The 8,386-nt window shown below is 35.4% G+C and overlaps 1 pseudogene; it reads left to right on the plus strand.

The window, feature by feature from the left end:
* The first annotated feature begins 2,318 nt into the window (after positions 1–2,318).
* On the plus strand, positions 2,319–6,119 carry LOC131538141 (gastrula zinc finger protein XlCGF57.1-like; annotated as a pseudogene).
* The last annotated feature ends 2,267 nt before the right edge of the window (positions 6,120–8,386 follow it).

The following is an 8,386-nucleotide window of genomic DNA, read 5'->3' on the forward strand; positions in this document are numbered from 1 at the left end:
AACAATGGACATAATAATTTTATGGATTTTTAAAATAATAAGATTTTGGAAAAATCATTATTATTATTATTATTATTATTAAACACTGACTGTTCATTTACAGTGCTGAATCATTATTGTATTGCAATCATACAATTTTTGTTGATGTGTTGAATTGATATAATTAAACAAAATCATAAAATAAAATGTATATTTAATCATTAAATTTTTATTGATGTGTTTAATTGATATAATAAAAATAATTTGTTAACATTAGTTAATGTTTTAACTTACATGAACAAACAATGAACAATACATTTATTACACTATTTATTAATCTTTGTTAATGTTAGTTCATGTTAGTTCAACAACTGACAGTTTTGACCTAAATATGATTTTCAGTTACAATATTTAATCCTAAAATTCGACATTAGTAACTTACTTTTCGCAGCATCAGTCGCTCACAAGATCTCCGGTACTTAAACAGATTGTTTGAGGCAGAATATGTGCTGAAAGCCTGTTCCGACTCTGCTTGTTTTAGCATTTTTGCTCCCCCTACTTATCTGATGTAAATATAATCGCTTTCATAATACGTGATTGTGAGATACATAGCGCTGTTTATATTAGAACATCTTTGAACAGCGTAAGATGTTATTAAGCACTTATCCCTCAGTACATTTGCATTGTGTAAACATTTTGCATGATTATCTCATCCCTGCTGAAAAAAAAAAAAAACAATAGACCCCTGCCCAAAACACAATAGAAAATGTAATGGTTTTAATGGTTATATTGGGAATTGTATTGGTTTTAATGGAAACTATAATGGTGTCTACTGGTATGTGATGGATTCTATTGGTGGGATGTTAAATCCTATGGAAAAATGCCCAAAACACACTACAAAAAGGAATTTTGTAATGGTTTTACTGGAAAAAGATAATCGTTTATAATGGTATTCTAATGGAAACCATTGGAATTTCTGTGATGGTTTCTATTGGGCTTCTATTGTGTGTTTTTTTTAGCAGGGATGTTGAAAATAATTGTACTCAACATTTTTTCATGTAACAGTTTATTTATACAATCTTTTTGCTTTATTTGTGCACCAGCAAATAATCTATCTGTGTAACCCACACACAAGGCTTCTGAGCATAAGATGGCTCTTCAGAATCAGTCTGATCGGAGTCCATCTCAAGTGTTGAGCTGCCAATTATTTCTACTCCTCTGACATCTTTGGATCAATTTTGTTAGTTACTTTACATGGTAAAAATATACTGGAACAGATACTGATAATACGTCACATTGAGCTGATAATGAGCTATGTGAGACATTTAATATGTACGTAAATGTTAATATAAATACTCATCAAATATAGTTTGATGTTGGCAATATTATTGCTTAGGTGCTTTGTATTGCTGTTAGTTTTATGATTGTTGTCAGTTTCTGCACACAAAACTTTATTGCAGTTAATGCACTTAGAAAATCAAACTATATTTAGGCTAGATTCATATGGAGATGCTGCTGTAGTTATTTAGCTGGAGTGATTAATGAAGATGAGTTAGTGTTTATTTTTGTATTGTTTATGTCATATTGTGTTACTTATAACAGTATTATCTTTCAGTAGAACTCTTTTAGCGTATATCCCGACTCAAATAATGTGTTTCTAAGAGCAAACACTCAGAATAAAGTGAGATGATCTGCTGATGATCCTGAATGTCTTGTTGAATGAGTGTTGATCGTCTGAGGCTCATCAATATTAACAGCTGCTGAAAACACTCTTTATTTCATGACAATAGTTCCTGTTCTCACCTCAGTTATTATGCTGATGTCTTCAGATCTCCTGTAAATGGCCACTTCAAGCTAATGTCATTGGTGTCAACAGACTGAAGGTATTTGTTGCTTACAAATATGTAGATTTATTTCTGTCTTGATGCTTCCCGATGCTTTCCTCACAGTCCTTTACTACTTTTCTAGATATCTACCATTATTTTAATGAAGAAACAGAATAATGTTAGAATTAGAAATAAAAATTGTGGATTAGCTTCAGTTGCTTTATGATACACAGATATACATTTTACGTTGGTTAATTAGTATACGAGTCAAAGACAAAATGGCTTTATATAGCAAAAAGAAATAAAAACTTTTCAGGCATATTTAGAAGAAGAATCATTTGATGACATAAAAATACTCATTAATTGTCCATTTAAATCTCTATACTTTGATACTATACTTCAAAACACTAGCTTTTACCCATTTGTCAGCAAGAACAACTTTATAATCAGTTAAAGTAGCCTAATAAAATTAAGTATGGTATTCTTTTAGATACAGTATTTTATTAAGTACAGGTCAGAATAACACAACTAATATAACAACTGACTACAGAATAACTATACACACATTTGCACTTAATGGGTTTTCTATGAATATATATAACTTTGGTCAATCTCATTTGTTGCAGACACTAAACATCTGGTCTTTGACAAAACAAAAACAAACTCATTAGATTTTGGCAGATCAGCTCATCATCAGTGAAGCTCCTCCCACACTGGAACTCGTCATCAGTGAAGCTCTGCTCACACTGGAACTCATCATCAGTGAAGCTCCTCCCACACTGGAACTCATCATCAGTGAAGCTCCTCCCACACTGGAACTCATCATCAGTGAAGCTCCTCCCACACTGGAACTCATCACCAGTGAAGCTCCTCCCACTGCAGTTCAACAATAAATGCTGGAAGATTCCCATCAGTTCAGAAGTGAAGGCGAGCGTCAGAGCATCAGGAAGAGCTGAAATCTGATCAAAGACTGAGTTTATTAAAGAGGACAGAGAGAAGATGAGAGATCCAGAGCCCTGCAGAATCAAACACACTGAAGATACTGAACAACAAACAGGTTGGTGTTTATTCTTCATTCACGATGCTGAAGAACATTCATGTTAGAAAGATTCAAGCACTTCATCACATTTAGATAAACAGTTCAATTATGAAGTTTTCAACAGATATTCAGTATGTTGGATACAACATTGTGTGTTTTGTTATTTTTTTTAAGCAATAAGCAATAAACAGCTAATTGTATGAAGTAAATGGACTTCCAGACTGTCTGACAGGGTTGAAGGAATAACTTAAAGGGATAATTCACCCAAAAATGAAAATTTTGTCATCATTTACTAACCCTCAGGTTGCTCAAAACCTGTATACATTTCTTTGTTCTGCTGAACTCCAAGGATGATATTTGGAAGAATGTCAGGAACCAAACAGATATTGACCCCCATTGACTACCATAGTATTTCTTTTTCATATTATTTTTCCTACTATGGAAGTAAATGGGGACGAGATCTGTTTGGTCCGTTTAACTTAACATTAGATGATTGATAGTTCTCACTACAACAATATTTAATTTGTGCCTAAAATGTTTTGAAAACAATAACTGAAATGTCAATGTACCTCATTCATGCAATTAATTCATAAAAACACACCAGAATGATTATTATGTTTTACAGAAGCTGTCTTGTTTCTGCTATTACATCAATAATCACTTTCATATTTCGCTCTTTGTATATTAGTTTACTTAAAGACTTATTTAATGATTTTTTTAATTTTTTTTTTTTTCATTTTAGACCTGATGGAAGAGAACGAGGAGAGTGAAGAACTGAGTGAAGTGGAAGAGAAACATCATGTCAAACCTCGCTCAAAGATTAAAAAGACATTTTTAAAGAAAAGAAAAGCCAAGAAATCTATCACCTGCACTCAGTGTGGAAAGAGTTTCACAAACAAACAAAGTCTTGAGCGTCACATGAGAGTTCACATCAGAGAAAAGCCACACACATGTGATCAGTGCGGGAAGAGTTTCACATTCAAATATCTTCTTAATGATCACATGAGGATCCACACCGGAGAGAAGCCGTTCGCGTGTGATCAGTGCGGGAAGAGTTTCACATACAAACAAAGTCTTGAGTTTCACACGAGCTCACACCGGAGAGAAGCCGTTCACATGTGATCTGTGTGGAAAGAGCTTCACGCAACCAGCACATCTTAAAGTACACATGAGGATCCACACCGGAGAAAAGCCACACACGTGTGATCAGTGCGGGAAGAGTTTCACATGCAAACATAATCTTAATGATCACATTAGGATCCACACCGGAGAGAAGCCATTCAAGTGTGGTCAGTGTGGAAAGAGATTCACAAAACAAGGTACTCTTAAAGAACACACGAGGATACACTCTGGAGAAAAGCCGTTCAATTGTGGTCAGTGCGGCAAAACATTTCATTGGTCATCAGACCTGAAGAAACACCTGGCAGTTCATACGAAGGAGAAGCCACATTCCTGTTCTGAATGTGGAAAGAGTTTTCACTGCTGCGGAGTTTACATGTACATCAGAAAACTCACACTGGTGTGAGAGTACTTGTGCTTTGAGTGTGACAAGACTTTTACTACAGCGAGCTCTTTAGAACTACACCAGAGGATCCACACTGGAGAGAAACCTTACAAGTGTTCACACTGTGACAAGAGATTCAGTCGGTCAGGATCTCTGAAAGTACATGAGAAGATCCACAGCAGAGAGAAGCCGCATACGTGTGAACAGTGTGGGAAGAGTTTCACATGCAAACATAGTCTTAATATTCACATGATGATCCACACGGAGAGAAGCCATTCGTGTGCGGTCAGTGTGGAAAGAGTTTCACAAAACAAGGAACCCTTAAAGGACACATGAGGATCCACACCGGAGAAAAGCAATTCAAGTGTGGTCAGTGCGGCAAAACATTTCTTCGGTCATCAGACCTGAAGAAACACCTGACAGTTCATACGAAGGAGAAGCCACATTCCTGTTCTGAATGTGGAAAGTGTTTTTCACTGCTGCAGAGTTTACATGTACATCAGAAAACTCACACTGGTGTGAGAGAGTACTTGTGCTTTGAGTGTGACAAGACTTTTATTTCAGCAAACTGTTTAAACCTGCACCAGAGAGTTCACACTGGAGAGAAACCTCACAAGTGTTCACACTGTGACAAAACATTCAGTCAGTCAGGAAATCTGAAAGTACATGAGAAGATCCACAGCAGAGAGAAGCCGCACACATGTGATCAGTGCGGAAAGAGTTTCTCTATTAAAAGTCACCTGAAGATACACATGAAGATCCATTCAGTGGAGGAACCACACAGCGATGTTCACAAGTCTTCATCGCTGGAGTCAGAGTCAAGTCTCGAGTGATTTATTGGCTTGCTAAAATAATCTCATTAAAAATCCTCATGAACTGAACTCATCCTAATTACGAAGCTCTAGACAAAAAATATGATCTGCTATGATATGCTTTGTAAGGTTAATGTACATCCAGCCTGTTACTAATGTTTTAATCCATTACAATGTACAAAACAGTTGTTCTGTAATGCAATTCTACGATAAGAGAGCTGCCTGATCTACCATGACACATAAGGAAATATGTGACACAGATATTACAAAACCATACAAATAAAGTCTTTCTTTATGATACAAGTCTGGGGAATTCATTTAAAGTTCCAGGAGGTCCGGTCTCTTCCCAGCAGAGGACTGGACTAAAATAAATTATTTATGGGCCATTCTTCAGAATAATTGGTCCAAAGCCAGAGCTGGAAACATCTTTAAAAAAAAAAGTCTTTAAAAAAAAAAATAAAAAAAATGTATGCATGCATATTTTATAATACCCAAGGTACACATTTCTAGTAATTGTGCAGTTAATTATCATACTGTATTTTCAGAAAGTTTTGGAATATTTGTCCTCTCCCCAAATTTGTCACTACCGAAACACGGTAATAATAATTTAATTAGAAGGGTTATATTGACCTTTTAAGATTTTGCTTACATCTACATTCTAAATATATATTTTTGCTATTTTATAAACAAAAAAAATCTGAGGTAAATCAATAACAATTACATTTTTAATAATATTTCAAATGTAATTTATGAGGTTTTTTTTAATCCAGTTTTTCTTTGTAGGCAAAAAGTCGATCATACTGATTTCAAAGGTAAAGATTCATTAGTTTTAATATACATTGAACCAAAAACTATCATAACATCTTAGTTGATAATTCAGTATACTTTATTTTTGACAAAACAACCCATGTTTCGGTAGTGACTGCACATTTCCGATAGTGACAGAAATGCTTACATCACATTACAGATTCTTAACTCATGAACTCATGAACTAAAACACTACTAAAACATACTAATATAATAATAATAATAAAACATTTGCATAATTGTACTAATATTTTGTTTATTTCCCCCAATTATGAAGATTATGTGTTCCCTTTTGTCACTATCAAAACAATGATGACATGTTTCGTCATGATTTTTCCGTCGTGAAACTAAATGTTTCGGTAGTGACAGTTTTAGATACTTTTGAACCTAGCTCAAAATTGCTAATCAGCACATGGTTAGCTAGCACAGTTCTGAACAGTGGTACACATGTAAAAACTAAATGTTATGGAATAACTCCCAAAAAAGTGTGCTTAATTGCAGAAAAAAGGTGTTCGGTAGTGACGCTGCTTAAAGTTGCACACAGATTTTTTTTACTTTTGAACACATTTACCTTAAAATGATGAGACCTATCTACTCACACCTTGTGAGCTATGAGAGAGGGACACAGGAATATTTCCTGATCATAAATGTATGGGTTTAGTTCAAATCAGACTCAGACAATGGACTAAAACAAATACTGTTTCGTTAGTTCTGTTACATAAATTTTCAGAATTTACAAAAAAAATATAAAATAAATATTTTTTGAACAATTATTTTAAAAATTCTATGATAATTTTAAAAACAACAATGGAAAAAATACAAAAATGATTTCAATACCATCTTCATAAGTTGAAATTTATGGGTTAGGATTTCGGGACAGTGCCCAATAAATGATTATATATATACAGTATATATACAGGTGCATCTCAATAAATTAGAATGTCGTGGAGAAGTTCATTTATTTCAAATGAACTTTATTTAACTTTATTTATTTAATACTCAAATTGTGAAACTTGTATTAAATAAATTCAATGCACACAGAATGAAGTAGTTTAAGTCTTTGGTTCTTTTAATTGTGATTAAAAGATTTACATTTAACAAAAATCCACCAATTCAATTCACAATCTCAACAAATTAGAATATGGTGACATGCCAATCAGCTAATCACCTGCAAAGGTTTCCTGAGCCTTCAAAATGGTCTCTCGGTTTGGTTCACTAGGCTACACAATCATGGGGAAGACTGCTGATCTGACAGTTGTCCAGAAGACAATCATTGACACCCTTCACAAGGAGGGTAAGCCACAAACATTCATTGCCAAAGCAGCTGGTTGTTCACAGAGTGCTGTATCCAAGCATGTTAACAGAAAGTTGAGTGGAAGGAAAAGTGTGGAGGAAAAGATGCACAACCAACCGAGAGAACCGCAGCCTTGTGAGGATTGTCAAGCAAAATCGATTCAAGAATTTGGGTGAACTTCACAAGGAATGGACTGAGGCTGGGGTCAAGGCATCCAGAGCCACCACACACAGACGTGTCAAGGAATTTGGCTACAGTTGTCGTATTCCTTTTGTTAAGCCACTCCTGAACCACAGACAACGTCAGAGGCGTCTTACCTGGGCTAAGCAGAAGAAGAACTGGACTGTTGCCCAGTGGTCCAAAGTCCTCTTTTCAGATGAGAGCAAGTTTTGTATTTCATTTGGAAACCAAGGTCCTAGAGTCTGGAGAAAGGGCGGAGAAGCTCATAGCCCAAGTTGCTTGAAGTCCAGTGTTAAGTTTCCACAGTCTGTGATGATTTGGGGTGCAATGTCATCTGCTGGTGTTGGTCCATTGTGTTCTTTGAAAACCAAAGTCACTGCACCCGTTTACCAAGAAATTTTGGAGCACTTCATTCTTCCTTCTGCTGACCAGCTTTTTAAAGATGCTGATTTCATTTTCCAGCAGGATTTGGCACCTGTCCACACTGCCAAAAGCACCAAAAGTTGGTTAAATGACCATGGTGTTGGTGTGCTTGACTGACCAGCAAACTCACCAGACCTGAACCCCAGAGAGAATCTATGGGGTATTGTCAATAGGAAGATGAGAAACAAGAGACCAAGAAATGCAGATGAGCTGAAGGCCACTGTCAAAGAAACGTGGGCTTCCATACCACCTCAGCAGTGCCACAAACTGATCACCTCCATGCCACGCTGAATTGAGGCAGTAATTAAAGCAAAAGGAGCCCCTACCAAGTATTGAGTACATATACAGTAAATGAACATACTTTCCAGAAGTCCAACAATTCACTAAAAAAATGTTTTTTTTAATTATTGGTCTTATGAAGTATTCTAATTTGTTGAGAGTGAATTGGTGGTTTTTTTTAAATGTGAGCCAAAATCATCACAATTAAAAGAACCAAAGACTTAAACTACTTCAGTCTGTGTT

The sequence above is a fragment of the Onychostoma macrolepis genome, chromosome 03 (genome assembly GCF_012432095.1).
Source record: "Onychostoma macrolepis isolate SWU-2019 chromosome 03, ASM1243209v1, whole genome shotgun sequence".
In the NCBI taxonomy this organism is placed as follows: domain Eukaryota; kingdom Metazoa; phylum Chordata; class Actinopteri; order Cypriniformes; family Cyprinidae; genus Onychostoma; species Onychostoma macrolepis.